Source organism: Antechinus flavipes, chromosome 1 (genome assembly GCF_016432865.1).
Source record: "Antechinus flavipes isolate AdamAnt ecotype Samford, QLD, Australia chromosome 1, AdamAnt_v2, whole genome shotgun sequence".
In the NCBI taxonomy this organism is placed as follows: Eukaryota; Metazoa; Chordata; class Mammalia; order Dasyuromorphia; family Dasyuridae; genus Antechinus; species Antechinus flavipes.
In genome coordinates this window covers 639,436,720-639,454,218 of record NC_067398.1, presented here as the reverse complement: position 1 = coordinate 639,454,218, position 17,499 = coordinate 639,436,720, and the positions used below count along the sequence as shown (strand labels likewise).

The following is a 17,499-nucleotide window of genomic DNA, read 5'->3' as shown; positions in this document are numbered from 1 at the left end:
TCTATGGAAGAATACATCCTATTGGACCTAGAGGGCAGAAACATGAGCAAGTTGTGGAAATTGCTGAGGGGCAGATTTTGAATGGACAAGAGAAATCATTTCCTGACAAATTAGTATTACCAAAATTAGGATTGAATTGCAGTAGTAATAAAAACTTTTCATGTTTATGTAACTCTTTATTTAAGGTTTAGCTAATGAGTTTCCATTGCTTGAGGTCTTCAAACAGAGCCTGGATTGTTGGGGATGTTTGTTGAATAGATTACTGCTCAGATAGTGGTTGGACTGGATGACTTCTGAAGTCCCTTCCAATTGAGCATCTGTGATTCTATAATTCATTCCACTTTTCAGTACTCTATGGAATAAAATTGAATTTATCCATGATTTAGGCAGCAATCATTTATTAAGTGCTTACTATATGCAAGACATTATGCTAAAATGAGAAGATTAAAAGGAGAGCAAAAGTATCTGCCATTGAGGAGCTTACTTTCTATTCAGGGAGATGGTCTATATAAAGTCAGAACATACAAGATAAAAACAGAGGAAATGGAAGTTAACCTTAGAGGAAAGAAATTAGCGGCTAGGTGGCTGCGAATTATCTCTTGAAAGAGATGACATTTGAGCTCAATGTTGAGGGAATCCTAGTAAGCAAAGATTGTAAAGGGAGAGCATTGGGTGGACAATGAACAATGAACAAGGCGGTAAGAGATGGAATGTGCTAGTGAGAAGCAGTTAATAGGCCACTATGCCTGTATTGGAGGAGAAGAGAACATAGCAAGATTGGTGAGGAAGAAAGAGGCCACATTGTGGAAAGCTTTAAATGTTAAACAACATACTTTACATTCGATCCTGGAGTTAATAGGGAGCTATTGAAGTTTGTTGCAGAGAATCATGACATAATGAGATCTATACTTGAAGAAAATCACTTTGGCTGCTGTGTGTGGGATAGCTTGGAATAGGGTGAGATGAGGTTGCAAGACCAGTCAGGTCATTGCAATTGCAAAAGTCCAGGCAGGAGGTAATGAAGGCCTTAATTCCAAGGCTGTTTGTGAGTGGAGCAAAGGGGAATTATGTGAGAGGTGTTGTAGAGAGAAAATTACAAGATTTGGCAACTGATTAAATATACAGTATGAGTGACAGAAAAGTGTGGAGGATGGGATTGATATTGTGACCTTGGATAATTGGAAGGGAGCTAATGCTATCAGAGCTCTTGCCCCCCAAGTTACTTCTAAGTTCTCCATAGTAAATCAGTCAGTTAATTAAGTGCTCATTCTGATGTAAACGGTAAGGATACACAGAAAGGTTTTTAGTGGCTTCCCTCAAGGAATTTACAATCTAAAGAGGAGTAAATTAGAGATAATCTCTGTTGGAAGGAACTAGCCTTAAGAGGGACCAGGAAAGACTTGCAGAAGATAGGATTTTTGTGGAGATCTGAAGGAAGCCAAAGAGATAAAGAAAGAAAACATTACTGGATGGGGGACTGCTAGGGAAAATGCCAAGAGTTAAGAGATGAATTGTCTTGTTTGAGAAACAATGAAAGGTCAGGGTCATTTGATCTTAGAATATATAGAGAATAGTAAGGTGTTTTTTAAAAAAACAAACCCAAAGGCAAACCCAGATCCTTAAACTGGAAAAGTAGAAGGAGCCTATTTCAGTCACCATTGTATAAGGTGACAAAAGCCTTCACTAGGGGGATGGTAATGTCAGAAAGTGAAAATGTGAGAGATGTCTTGAAGCTAGAATTGACAAGGCTTGCCAATAAAATGCAGAAAAGGTGCCAGTTTGCATGGGAGAGGAATTTTCCTTATCAGGAAGTTCTCTATTTCAGTGAAATTACAGGATCAGTTCTAACCTTATCCCCTACCTTCCATCTTAGAAGACAGTTTTATAATTATATATAATTTAGGATGTTTTTATCTAGGCTAAATTAAAAGAAAAAATTGGCACTTAAAGAGTAAACATTAATTACCTGGAAAGTTCATTTCTTAATAATACTGGAGACTAGACTAAGCCAAAAGTCTTAGTTCAGTTTTAATCCTTAAAGATTTTTGGGATGTTTTGTGTAAATGTTAGCTGCTACTATTTTTATGCTAAAAATAAAGCTTACACTTGCAAAATTCTTTAACTATTACAAAAAATTTTCTCTGTGGTATGTTATTTCATTCTTACTGTATTCTCACTGTAAGTCCTTGATCTAAGTAAGCAGGGCAAGTGTTTTGTTTCAGAGTTTTGCATGGAGTAAGACCTGGGACTTGAACGCCTGCATTCTGACTCAGAGGCTGATATTTTTTCATTGCATTAAGCTTCTAAACCTTTTTTGTTTTTAATTTTAAAATAGACTACTTAAAGCAAATAATGAAAAGCTAACAGAGTTTCCAGCAGCATGGTATCTGTATGGGGGAGATATTTTTTGGCTGATGCACCTTCTCTATGGGCCTCAGATCATTACTACGAGTGACTCGCTAGGCATGTCTGATCTTAGAAGGTGGCCTTATTTAAGACCTAGCATTGCCTTTCAGAATTAGCATCCAAACTCTTGGCATGCTGTGAAGTTGTTTTCATGTGTAGGTGTATAACTACATTTATTGTATAAAAATAATATGTTTCCATTTGCAATATGTGGGCTAGTTTTCTGGTGTTAGTTTTCTGTTTCTTCTGTTTTGCTAAATCAACACTAGATGTCAGTAGTGAAGTGCTATAACAGATGAGTAGCTTTGATTTCTATACTATTTGACTGTAATACTGAAATTCAGTTTAACCATGTTTCTTGTTTCCCAGCAATATTTTTTTCTCTAGTTGGCTTATTTTACTGTATGCTTGCCAGATAAACAGGCAGGAAAATAATGAGTTCTGATGGGACTGAATAATAAAAATGAAAGAGGGAAGTGACTTTCTGAAATAGAACATGCTTTTGATTCTTGATCAAGTCTGCTCCTTAGTAGAAATGAATCCTTTTTATTTGAGAGCGAAATTTCCACTTTTTTATTCCAGTTATGACTTGATTAATAGATTAGAAATTTGGACAAGAAATGTAGTGTGATTAAGCATTATAGTTTTCCTCAGTTTAGGTCTTTGCATGCAAAAATCTGAACTTACAAAATGATAGCAACATCTTAATTTACTTGTATTTCAAAATTATTCTTTAGTTTATAGAAGAATTCACTGCAGGTGTTATTTAAATAACAAGCTCCCCTGGAGCTCTGAAAACATTTAATAGACTCATAGAATTTTAGTGTATTAATAGTCTTTTATGTAACATCTTGTGGATGTCATTGTTGGTAACATGCTGTACCCAGCATACACCTGGTATGTGTATTTCTATGTCTCTTGGGTTATTTGTAATTTTAATTATCTTCAGAATTAATTGATATTCCATGATTCAGAAACATCTGGCATCACTAGAAGTGTATTGGGGTTAAGGAACAAGCACTTGGAAATCATTAGGTGTCCTATGTAGTTCCTGAAATGTGATCCATTTCCATTTCTTCTTATTAATTTTGGGCCCAATTCATTGTATCATTTGTCTAAGAAAAATATATTGATGCAGTAATTTGCTAAGCTGCCTTTACAGCTGCGTCTATATAATATATATTTTCATCCACTTTGTTATATCTATGTGAATGGTTAGATTGATCAGCACTGATAAGATTTTTTGTTGGAACTTTCTATTGCATATTTATTAACCAAAAGGTTAATAAACCATCTCAGGCAAACATAAGTGTCACCATTATTGATATCAGTACTTAGCAGATTTTTCTGTTCTGGTAGGAGCCCTTGTCTGGGTCTCCAGATGTTCATTTTATTTTATTTCATTTACCACACTTTAATGGAATCCTTTATTTTTTATATCCATATTTATAATCCAATGATTATAAAGATATATTTCATTGTAGAAAGTTTTCTTTGCAAATATGCCTTTTTATTTATTAGATTTTTAACAAGGTTATGATTTATTTTTTGTATTGTCCATTTTCATATGCCTAAAACATAGTGGACATTTAATAAATGCTTATTGAATGAATTGTGTAGAGCTAAAAATGTAGGTATATGTATCTATTAGTTTTATTTTAGTTTTTGATTGCCTTTGGTAGTAGTGGTTAGAGTAAATGCTTATTTTTTTTTTTGGTATTTGGAATCTTCTCTGCTTGAAATGTCTTGAGGATCAGTATTTGAATTCCTTAGGAATACTATTTGGTCTACAGAATAGATTTCTTTTGTATGTGGTGGCCACATAGAGTTATTCTTTCTGCATATGTTGACTTTAGTAAATCAAGAAATGAGATGCTAGAGTCTAAATATGGTGATTGATAATAAGAAATCATGTGAAAGTTATCAAGGACTTATTTTACTGGAAAAATAGTGGCTGGTTATGCATTGATAACGAGATCATCTGTATATAGTGGTGCATTCCTTTTATCCCTGAGATGGCTGAGGATGGCAGATCTCTTGAGTTCAGGAGTTCTGAGCTTTAGTGGCATAAGCAGATCAAGTATCTGATTTCAATATCAATATAACAAATCTCCTAAAAGCTGGGGTGATTATGGAGGTGATCAGACTGATTAAGGAGGGAAGAAGCCCTGACCAAATTGGAAAGGGGATAGGTCGAAATGTCTTACCACTCAGGAGTCACGAATTGGGCCTGGAGCCTTTGTTCAGCCCCTGTACCACCAGAAAAAGAATGAGATTCAACAAATTGACAATTGTACATCTGTACCTTTGAGATACTAAAAGAATAAGATGAAGGCACCCTGTTCCTTGGATAGAACCAGTGTATAGAAACAGAGGAAATAGAGAATTTATGATTCTCATGGGTGGAGAGAATCTTCAAGGTAGAAGGGATCTGGCAGGTTATTCAGTTCAGCTCCAGATTATAATGTAAGTTTCCCCAGAATGTCTTTGACTAAGTGATGGTGAATTCACAACCATTTAATACAGGGCTTTATAGGAAAATATTGATTGAATAAAAGGTATTTATCTATAAAAGTATTTACCACCTTAGGTGATAATTAGGTATAATTAGATTCAGAATAGAGGATCCAGGTAATCCAGGAAAGTAATTTAACATTTTTCTACACTACTGGAATTTATAAAGTGTACTAGATTGAGAGTTAGAAGACCTGGGCTTTGATCTAAGTCATAGTAGCACTTGGTTCTATCGTTTGTTTTTCTCTCTTTGCCTATTTTTTCATTTGGAATAAAGGGGAGGGGTTAGAGTTGATGATTTCTTAGTTCCCTTCCATTTCTCTCAGAAACTTCTATAAATAAAACATTCTTTGAGAAACTTAAATAAATAAATAAAAAAAAGCAAAACAAACAAAAAAAAAAACTACTGGGGTAGAAAGTTTCTTAGGGTAGTTAACACTTGATATTTTTGTGACTTTTAGCGGAAAAGCTGCCTGATGCCTTGCTTCTTGGTTCTCACAATAGAGGCAACTTTTGGATAGAAGGCAATGGAGCTCTTGCCTAGAGAGAGGAAGAGAGACAGAACAAAGAAACTGCTGGATGAGTAAAAAAGCTAGGGGTAGGGACATGACTTCTTGCTGGGGAAGAGAGTTTAAAGGGAAGCAGTCATAGAAAAGACTTTTCCTTCCTTAAAAAAAAAAAAAATCAAAGCTACTGGCAGCTTATAGATAAGTAAACGTGGAGGGACTTTAATGTCAGTCAAGTCTTTGAAGACAAGTTAGAAAGAGCCAGGCACAAGCGCCAGGAGGGTTTTGACATAAAATTAAGTAGGTAAATGAAAAGAACCTAGACTCCCTTTTGCAGCTGAATACAGGGATAAGAGGAATTAAAGGAAAAGTTAAGGGTTGATAAATAAGATGCAGTAGCACCTCTTAGACATTTATAGCTTTTATTTTGAAAATCTTATTTGATTTGCTAATTATTTATTTAAATTAAGCAAATAAAAAATTAATGTCTTTAAATATGTTTCATCATATATGTCTATATATAGCTTATATCTTACTTCTCATTGTGACCATGGACAGGTCACTTCACCATTTAGATTATATCCAAGATAAGTTTCAGAGGAGTGGTTGACCTACATCAATGAAAGGAATTTGTAATGCTGAGTTCCCTATAAGAATGAAATATGAAACCACATTTCTTTAAGACAAAATCCCACACTCCTTTGAGAATTCAATTGATAAAACTCAAGAAATGAAGTGATAGCAGAAGTCAGAAGAAAATGGACTAATATATTCTATAAAACTTTTTTCTTTTAGCATCTTATACTGAAATGTGCTTTTCAGGTTAACTCTGAATTAATTAGATAATTTAATGAACCAGAATCCCCTATTTTCCAAACATTTTGACTAATCAATATTAAGTTTTGTGATATATCCAGTGAATTATTTTAAACATTAACCTCTGTGGCATATCCAGTGAATTATTTTAAACAAATTATATTTTTCATTCTGTAACAGCTGAAACAATTTTGTTATTCTAAGTAGAATACTTCCCAACAACATACTTTGGAGGCCACCAGGTAGAGGTAACAGGCCAAAATCTGCTTTTGAAAGATAAGTAGCAGCCAGTGGACTGAATTACTTGCTTTGTTATTAAGCAGAATTAGAGGTGGAGTTTGACATTACTTTGTTGGCTTTTTCTACTATTGCTGAAATTAAATGAAGCATCATAGAATGTATTAAGTATAAGGAATCTTGGAACATAAGATTAGAACTAGAAGGCCCTTGGTGAATATATAATCCAGTCCCTTTAAAGTAGAGATATGAGACCCAACATGGTTTGTTTATGGTCAGATTGAAAATTAGAGTCAGGACTAGAACCTAAGTCAACTGATTCTAAGTTCAGAATTTTTTTACTATATCATAATAATATATTTTGTTCTTAGGAAGATAAACTCCCTTTTCTTTACTTAAAATTGGGTAATTTTAGTGTATACATGATTAAGTGAGATAACATTCTAAGAAAAGTGACTAATGCTGGAGGGAATATGGAAAATTAAGTACACTTGTGCTTTGTTGGTGCACTTGTGAAGTGATCCAACCATTCTGGAGAACAATTTGGAACTGTGTCCAAAGAGCTATAAAAACTTTGATCTAGCAGTGTCTCTACTGTGTTTATATCCCAAAGAGATCAGAAAAAAAAGAAAAGGGCTTTTAAGTACAAAAATATTTTTAGCAGCTCTTTTTGTGGTAGCTAAAAATTGGGAATTGAAGGGATGTCCATCCATCAATTGGTGAGTGGCTGAACAAAATTGTGGTATTTGATTGTGATGGAATATTATTATGTTGAAAGAAATAATGAAGAGGAGATACTTTCATTAAAATCTAGGAAAACTTATATGAGCTGATGCAAAATGAAATGGGCAGAACTAGGAGAATATTGTATCCAATAATAACATATTATAATGATAATCATCTTTGAAAAATTTAACTACTTCTATCAGTACAATGATCAGGATAGTTCCAATTGATTCATGATGAATAGTTACTACCATCTTCCAGGAGACAATTGATGAATTCTGGGTCCAGATTGAAGCATCGCCCCCCTCCCCATTTTCCTTATTTTTCTTGCTTTTTTTCCTCTTTCAACATGGCTATATGACTTCATATGTACAATGGCTTATATTTTCTGCCTTCTCAATGGGTAGAGGAGAGGATAGAGGGAGAAAGAGAATTTAGAACTAAAAAAAAAAAAAAGACTAATCTTCTCTGAGAAAAAAAGTTTGTTTTTTAAATAGAATAAATCTTTTCTATTTTTCTTTGAAGGTTTGCAGAATATATAATATGGCTCACACTGATACATATATGTGTACAACATCAGTACTCACTGAAATGAACTATGGTGTATAATATGGTGGAGTAGATATGATGTAGAGATCTGAGATGGTTTTTGTATCTCAGCACTTAGTGCCTGTTACATGTTAGGAATGCAACTTGTCTTTGTTGAATTTGATACAAAGCTTGAGGGTCTACAAAGCATTTGTCCGCACAATTCTGTGAGTCAGTTAGTGTCAATAATCTTATCTACATTTTACAAATAAGCACTTATAAATGTGTGAGTGATTTGTCTATGGCCACATAGTTGGTAAATGGCAGAATTGGGATTGACAGTCAATTCGTTGGATTTTGAGACTAATATTCCTTTGACCATAACAATATTCCAAATTTTTGTAACATTACTTCCTGATGGCTTCAGATTTTTCTCTTAATCACTTCTTCTGCACTCATCTTCCCTCCAAAATCTGGCCCCCTGTCACCCTGGGTTCCCCAGAGGCCAGTCAAATAGAAACTTCTCTATCGTGAATTTCACCTCATAGTTTGGTAATTGTAGAGTTGGAATGAGAGCCCAATTTTTCTGAGTTCCAGTTTAGAAATCTTAGTATAACAATTTTGATTAACTGACTTTGATTAATTTTCTTAATTTATTTGCCTTTAAGAATGACTGTTTTCTTTATCTTTCTTTCCTTCCTGTACTCCCAAATTTTGGTCCTGTCTTTTCGCTTTATTTTGCCTCATGTAATTCTGTAATATTCTGAAGAAAATTGGAGATTTGTGTTTTAGTTCTAAGAATAATATCAAATCATTCTGACCTTGGAAAATCACCTCATTACTCTGTGCCTTGGCTAATTCATCTACAAAATGAGGGGCTTAGATTAGAACCTTCTGATTCCTGACAGCAAAAATGGGAATTGAGTTGATTGGTTCTTGAGGATGTTAAAAAATATCTAAGTTACTTTTCTAACTTTATACTTTTTCTTAAATTACTTTAAATTTCCAGGTTCTTCTGAGTTGAGGACTGCTGCTTTATCTACTGAGCCACCTAGCTGCCCCTAAACTTCTACTTAGTTATACTTGTATTTAAAAAATACTTATTTTAGAATATGGAATGTTTCCCCTATAGAATTTTGCTTTAAGAATATTGGAACATAAGGTTATAACCCTGAGCTATGTTCTGACTATTGTTATCAATTGTTATCCTGTACCTCTCCTCAGCCGAACTCCATAAGAAAACCATCAATAGTAATTATCTCTTCCCATTCTCTTTTTGTTTAAATCCTCTTCATTTTTGATCCTGATCTTATCATTTAGCTGAAACTTCTCTTTCCAAAGTTATTTGTTGACTTGAATTGTGGTCACTGGATCTTTCTGTAGCTTGTGATACACTAGTCAATCAAATTCTCCTCTTTGATTCAAAATCCCTGGTGCTCATTTTATTATCTAATCAATCCTCCTCTGTTTTATTTTCTGGATCTTCATTCTCTGCTACTCTGAACAAGATGCCCCATCCCAGGATAAACTTATCTGTTGCTACCTCCTCAGTCTCCTTTTTTACCTGATTGGAAGGCTGGAGGTTAGAGCACCAATCTCCTCCCAAAGTGTTCATATATAGAGGACCAAAACAGCATAATATATTGATACCAGTCACTTTAAGCATTAATTTTAGTAGTTCATTTATTGTCGTTCTGACAATAAATGCAAAAAGAAAAAAGACAGTTCCTGCCCCCTCCAATAGCTTACAGTCTAATGAGGGAGACAAGCAAACAAATATGTACAAAAAAAACGTTACAAAGGGTAAATAGAAAATAATTAATAGAGGGAAGGTGCTAGAATTAAGAGAGTTTGGGGAAGGGTTTCTTGTAGAAGATAAGATTTTAGTTGGGATCTGAAGGAAGTCAAGAAATCCAATGGGCAGACATGAGAAAATAAAGTATTCCAGGCTGAGAAAATATTCTCAGTCTAAAGCTGAGAGATGAAGTGTCTTGTTCATGCATAAGCCAGGAAGTCAATGTCATAAGGAGTATGTGCTGGGGAGTAAGGTATAAGATCCTAGAAAGGTAGGAGGAGGCAAGGTAATGAAGGAATTTTCCCACCCAACTGGAGATTTGTATTTGATTCTGGGAGTCCCTGGAATTTGTTAAGTGGGAGGATGAAGTGATTGGATCTGATCTTTAGGAAAGTCACTTTATTGATTTGAATGGATTAGAGAGAGATTTGAGGCAAGCAGACCTACCTACAGGCTATTGTAAAAGTGTAGGTGTGAAGTGATAAGGGCTCCAAGATGGGAGCAATGTTAAAGGAAAAAAGGAAGCATATTGGAAAGATGTTGCAAAATTCAAGTCTTTAGGTCTCTTTAGTAGGTTGATCTGAGAAGCGAGAGCTGGTAAGAGTTGAGAAAGACACTTAGATTGTACTCCTTAAGGAATGGGAGGATTATACCCTCTTCAGTAATAGGGAAGGAAGGAGGGATGCAGTGTTTAGGGGAAAAGATAATAAATTCATTTTGGGATTATTGGAAATTTAGTTTGAGATGTCTAAAAGAAAGTTGGAGATGTAGAGATCAGCTGAGAGATTAGAGCAGCATAAAGAAGCTAATTAAATCAATGGAGCTCATGAGATCTTCAGGAAATATAGTAATATAGAGGGAAAAGAGGAGGTCCAAGACCCAAACCTGTGGGATAGTTGCAGTTAGAGGATATGGAGAAAGATGGAGGAAGATCTAGCATAGGATACTGAGGAAGAGTGTTTTGATAGGCAGAAAAACCAGTGGTGTCCTAAAAACCTACAGAGGTCCTCAAACTTTTTAAATAGGGGGCCAGTTCACTGTCCCTCAGACTGTTGGAAAGTGGGACTATAGTAAAAACAAAAACTTTGTTTTGTGGGCCTTTAAATTAAAAAAATTTCATAGCCCTGGGTGAGGGGGATAAACGTTCTCAGCTGCCATATCTGGCCTGCCGCCTGTAGTTTGAGGACCCCTGAGTCCTAAACAGAAGAGAACATTAAGAAGGAAAAGAATATCAGCAGTGTCCAAAAGTGCAGAAAGGTTGAGAAGAATAAAGACTGGGAAAAGGCTTTTGGATTTGGTAATTAAGGTCATTGATAACTTTGGAAAGAGCAGTTTTGGTTGAATGATAAAATTAGAAGGTGGATTTTAAGGAAATTAGAAGAGAATGATAGGAAAAAAAAGTAAAAACACTCATTGTAGATGGCCTTTTCAAAGAGTTTGGTTGTAAGGGCATCTGTAAAATGGATAATACTTATTCTACCTCCCCTATGGCTTTGGTGTGAGGAACAAATGAAAAAAAAAGATTTCAAAGCACTTTGTAAACCACAGAGTACTCTAGAAATTTGAGGTATTTTTTATCCTTCATTTGTACTTGAATATACACCAAACTAGAAAAACCTGAAACTATAGATTTATTGATCTAGATCTATCTAGAATAGAGATTGTAGAGATTATCCTACCCTAATTTGACTTTTGAGAAAATGGAGGTCTAGGGAGTTTGTGGCTAGCCCCAAATTTTAGGGACTATAAACTCCCCAGGGCAAGGACTATCTTATCTAATTGCTAAATTTCCTCCAGACTTGGACATTTAACAAGTATTTAGTGAATGGATGAATGAAATCCTTCCTGTCTTGTGTCAATTCCAATAATTACCTTCTAGAAAAACACATTTTGGAAATAGCTTTTTGTATGAAGATAAATTAGAATAGTAATAATCTTAGCAGAAATTGTTTAAAAGCCTCTAAATATGTTGTATTAGTATTTGTCAAGTTATCCTTTTTTTTTCCCTATGAGATATGTAGAAGTGATTGAAATGTCTCAAATGTCTTGCTATGGTGTTGTGCTTTAAATCTAATTCACTGATTTGGAGAAAAGTTTTGTATTTAATAATAATAATATACAAACTATGTAACATATAATAACAATATTATAGCTAGCATTTATATAGAAGCCTACTTTATGCTCGGTACTATGCTGATGCTTTACAAATATTATTTCATTTGATCTTTACAACCATTATAGTTTCAGAAGTGTCCCTGTGATGGAGAATGTTAGGTATATTTTCTGAAGTAGCACTTAAACATTTTACTGTGTTTAGAGTGACCTGAGAAAATGAGCTTGTTCAATACTTTGTTAGTGACCTGTTAGGAAGAAAGTTTCCTGTGAGGATCTAAGGAATCTTTGGATGGAATATGTATTCTTTATTTTGATTTCCCTTCTTTTCATGCTTCATTAATGGAAGTGATACTAAACTGTTTTGCATAAGACTGAGATATTTGGATAAGCCAATAAGTGACTGTTCAGGGCTTGCTGTTTGTACAGCATTAGTTTGCAATTTAACCTGAAAGGATTGGGCTGATGATTTCTAATGTCTCTTACAGCCCTAATTTCCTTGGGTGTGAGGGGAAGGTGGGAAGGTGGAGATAGAGATGGAGATGCTTTTTAGTAATAAACTTGTCAGTTCAGACTTCTCAAGAGGAAGTGTTTATGTTCTTTCTGAAGCAGTGATACTTTAAGTCAAGATAAAGCTCAAATAAGCTACTTAGCAATCCATTTCTTAGTTCATAAAATGTGTTTACGTAGAATGCTAAGTGAGGACTAACATAGGGAGTCTTATTTGGCCATGGGGCTACTTGCTCCAAAAATTGAATTCAAGAAATTAAGTTCAAAACACATTTAATCTCTATTGTATGGTAATTTTTTGGATGATGTTGAGAGAAATTTTTGGAGTGGAGTGGAGTGGAGTTTGTACCATTTTCACACAGAGCTATTATGAAGAAAGTACTTTGTGTTTTACACAGTGTAAATTTAGATTAATAATATGTTGTATGTTTTAATATATGTTGCAAATATCTATAAAATATGGAAGTTAGGTGACCTACAAGATATTTGCTGACTCTAACAGTTTACATATTTTCTGTTGATTCAGGATCCTTCCCACTATTGAGTTTTACCAATTACTTTATTAATAAATGTAGGAGGAAGGATTTGAACTCAGATCTCAATTGATTTCAGATTCATTACTCTTTTAGTGCATAACACTACTTCTTATGCATGGCACCTAATTTTTTTAGTCTTTTTTTTTGGGGGGGGGTAGGAAATATCTTTTTATCTGTGCATAAATTGGATTTAAATAAGGCAGAGTTGCATGAAGTCTTTAGCTTCACTCAGTCTTCTCAGTTCAGTGGCAGGACAGAGTCAAGATGACAAGAGATGACTCAGGATACAGTGAATGACTTTGGGGGCCTTGATGTCTAAGCATTCCACAGTGCTTGGCTTTAGTTGCCTTTGTGGTTGTTGGAACAAATTGTTTTCCTCTGACCATTCCAGAGGAAGCCTGGGGTAGTTACCTCCCAACTCACTGAAGGGTTTGAGACCCCTTGCTTTCCTTCTATATGGTAGCCCATCTGGGTCATGGCTGCTGTGCTGGCCACAGCTTCTTGGAGCCACAGGAAAGAGTTAAATGGGTTACACTACCTTTCATGCATGGTGCCATTTTTAAAAAAGTATTGATACAATGAAAGTATTAAATTATAATAATAAATTATAAAATATAATAAAAATTATATTAATAAATTATAATAATAATTATAGAAATTGAGTTATCTTCTACAATTGTGAGCTCTTCTCTTAGAAACACAATTCCGTTTTTCACTTTGAAGCAGTTGCTTCAAGCTTAATAGATGCTTAATAAAGATTTTTGAAAGATATAATAAGTGAAAGCCCTATTTTAGATTGGAAATGAAATGGTGAATTTCTAATTAGGTTCCCCAGATAATCCATCTTGTGAATAAAATTACTTGTCTTAAGTGATCTTCGAAACATTGACTTCTTGTAAGCTTCTGGGCCTTGGACTTGTACTTCATGACTCTGCAGTCTCTTGAAAAATTAGAACAAAGATGTGATGATTAATATTCCTTAAACAAATAGCATGTTGGCAATGAGTAGTGGGAGTAGATACTCCTTCAAAACTTCTTCATGGAATTCTTACCTTGATATTTTATCTGAGGTCACTTTATGACCTCCAGATTTTCATATTAGGTAGGTGTCCATAAGAACTGACAACCTAAGTCTTCAATATACACGCTTCACAGGGGAAGCATTGTAGCATGGAAAACAGCATTAGCATTGGATCTGGTCCTGGTTTGCTACTAATGAGCTGTGTGGCCTTGATTCTTAGTTTCTTCTGTCAAATATTACTAGAAATTAGCTTTTTACTCTTGTATTTCTACTTTCTTGAGACTAATTCACTTCTCAATTTTTCATTGGAACCTTTCTTATATTACTAACTTGATTACAATCTTTCATTCTTGTGGGGTGTGGGTGGTATATGCCTTTAATCCCCATTATCCAGGAGGAAGCTGATGGATATCTTGAGATGTAGTAGGCTAAGCTATTTGGGTGTCCACACTAAGTCTCATACCTTCCATATTAATTGGGGGACCATCAGGCTGTCTGAGAATAGAGAAATTGACTCAAGTTGGAAGCAGAGCAGGTTAAAATCTATATTCTGTCTCTTTCATCTTTCTTGTCTGACACCCATTACCTTCTAAAAGAAAAAAAAATAACGTTCTTGTAATAAATAGGCATAGTCAAACAAAAGAAATTTGCCTAATGGCCAAATTAGGAAAAAAAAAATCTAAAATTGCACTTTTGAGTCCTTCACCTCTCTTTCAGGAGGTTTGAAGTATGTTTCATTATGGGTCCTTTGGAATCATAGTTAGCCATTATGTTGATCAGAGTTCCTAAGTTTTTCAGAGTTTCCTAAGTCCTTTAAAGTATTATTAATCATTCTTCCAGTTTTGCTCACTTCACTCTGCATCATTTCATAGTGAGCTTCCCAACTTTTTCTGAAACTGTCCCTTTCCTAATTTCTTATAGTACATTTATATTCCACTGTATTCATAATTTGTTCAACCATTCCTCAGTAAAAAGATAACCTTTTAGTTTACAGTTCTTTGCCACCACAAAAAGCAGCCACTGTAAATATTTTTGTAAATATGGATCATTTTCCTCTTTGATCTCTTTGGAATATATAGGCCACATATCGGCATTTCTGGACCAAAGAATATGTGCAGTAAAGTAATTTTTGAGGCACAGTTCTAAATTGTTTCTAGAAAAGTTATTCCAATTCTTAACTCTACCAGCTGTGCATTGATCTGCCTTTTTTTCTGAAACTCCAAAACTTATTTCCTTTAAAAAAAAAAATTGCTAATTGATAGGGAATAAAGTCTAATCTCAGAGTGGTTTTAATTTGCATTTGTCTAATTATTAATTTGGAGCATTTTTTTCTTATGGCTGTAGATAGCTTGAATTTCTTCTGAGAACTACCTATTTATAAACTTTGATCATTTAGCAATTGGAGAATTTAATCAGTTCTTGGGTAAGAGACCTTTATAAGAGAAACTTGTTGCAAAGATTTCCTCTTTTCCCCCAATTACCTACCTGTTTCTCTTCTAATTTTGAGTTGTGTTTGTTTTATTTATGCAAAACTTTAAAAATTTTATATAATGAAAATGACCCATTTTTATCTTTTGTGATCCTCTCCATTCCTTGTTTGGTTATGAATTCATCTCCTATTTATAGCTGTAAAAGGTAATTTCTTCCTTACTCTTCTGATTAGTATATGATGTCATCTAGGTCATGTATTTCTTTAGAACTTTTCTTGATATAAAGGGCGAGATGTTTATCTATACCTTGGTTCTTCCAGATGGCATTCCATTTTCCTTAGCAGTTTTTGTTAAATAGTGAATTTTTATGCTAGTAGTTTGAATCTTTGAGTTTATTGAACACCAGGCTACTATTTTTTTTCTGCTCCAGTTTGTTTTAAACCAAAACTTCTATTGATCAGTCTATTTTTAACCAATACTAAATTATTTTAATGCTTACTATTTTGTTGTGTAATTGAGATCTGGTATTGCTAAGTTCAGTTTTTTTCTCACTTTTCCCGTTATTTCTAATGAAATTTTTGATGTTTTGTTCATCTGGATGAATTTTGCAATTCTTTCTTTCTTGATTTACAAAATAATCCTTTGGTAGCTTGACTGATATGTTACTGAGTAAGTAAATTAATTTAAGTATTGTCATTTTTATTATATTGACTTGGCCTTCCAGTGACAGTTATTGTTTCTCTATTTAGGACTGTCTTTGTTTCTTTGGAGAGTATTTTGTAGTTGTATTCACATAGTTCCTGTTTGTGTTTTGGCAGGTAGTTTCCCAAATACACAAATAACTGTGTAGTTATTTTAATTGAAAATTCTCTTTCCATCTCTCCACCTCGGTTTTAATCATAATATATAGGAACTCTATTGATTTCTGTGAATTTATCCTATGTGCTGCAGCTTTATTGAATTTATTGTTGAAAACTGATTTTTTTTTTTTTTTTGGTTGTTGTTGTTGACTCTGTTGGGTTCTGTAGGCAGTCAGTTCATAAATATTAATTAAGTGCCTACTCTGTGCTAGGTATTTGCTAGATGTTTAGTATATAAAGATAAAAGGTAGGCTCTGCTTTCGGGGAACTCACATTCAATAGGAGAAATAGCAGATAAACAACTAAATTGGAAATAATCAAAAAAAGGAAGCTACTGGAATTGAGGGGGATCGAGAAACATTCCCTGTAGAAAGTGGCATTTTTATCTGAGACTTCGGGGAAGTCTGAATATATAAATTTGAGAACCTTCAGCATAGAGATAACTGAATTCATAAGCAGTCTTAATAAATAACTCTTTTTCACTGCTATAGTCATTGCTTTCATTGAGACCCTTATTCTTTCTTGTTTTATTTTTCCATCATCTTAATTTCTCCGACACCAGTCTTTGTTCAGTGCAAATTTTCCTGCATGTGCTTTGTTTATAGCCATTTTTTTTTTCCTGAGGCGATTGGTATTAAGTGATCTGCCCAGGGTCATACAGCTAGGAAGTGTTAAGTACCTGAGGCTAGACTCAGGTCCTCCTAACTTCAGGGCTAGTGCTCTATCCACTGAACCACCTAGCTGCCCCTTTTTAAAACCTTCTGAAAGCATAAATCTGAACATAAACATTCCAAAATCATTCATGATTTTCTTCTGCCTAATGAATAAAAGGCCTTTTCTAATACAGTTTTTGTCTTCTTTTCTATCCTTAATTCATAATTTTTCCTACCATCCATTTTGTATCCTGGACAACATTATTCCTATGATTTCATATTAATTGAGTCTCCGTATATAGTCATGAAGTTGCATGCTGTTTCCACCTGTTCTTATGACTTCTGTTGTATAGAATTCCTAATGATAAAGCTCTCTTCAATGCAAATGAACAGCATTTTTGTATCTTAGTTTTGGACAGTTGTCTGAGGTTAAGTCATTTGCTCAGGGTTTCACCAAGATCCTATCTATGATTCCATTTTGTTTTTTTCAGTGTAGCTTTGAGGTCAGCTCTCTATTCATTGTAGCATACTGCTTCTTCATGACATATAGGGAAGTAAAAATCACCATCACATGAAATATATACACTAATAAACTCACCACTTTTAAAATTAGACTTTGTTCAAACATGTCCTTGCTTAATACTACTTTGTATCTCCACCTGGTCTTTTAGGTCATTTATCTTGCTGACTATTAAAAAGGTGCTTCAAAAGAGAGGGCCTTAGAAAATTGTTGAAGCCTTCAAATATATTTGTAACAATAAAACTCTTTATTATTATGTTATACAAGTAAGACATGGACTGAAGGATGTTTTTAATTGTATGTTCATGAAATTTTAAAATAAAATTATA

At 34.2% G+C, this 17,499-nt stretch overlaps 1 protein-coding gene across 3 annotated transcripts in view; it reads left to right on the top strand.

Annotated features, from left to right (window-relative positions):
* The window catches only part of TRAPPC9 (trafficking protein particle complex subunit 9), a 1,007,235-nt gene that overhangs the window by 55,070 nt on the left and 934,666 nt on the right, over nt 1–17,499 (top strand). The gene's annotated exons all lie outside the window — the stretch shown is intronic.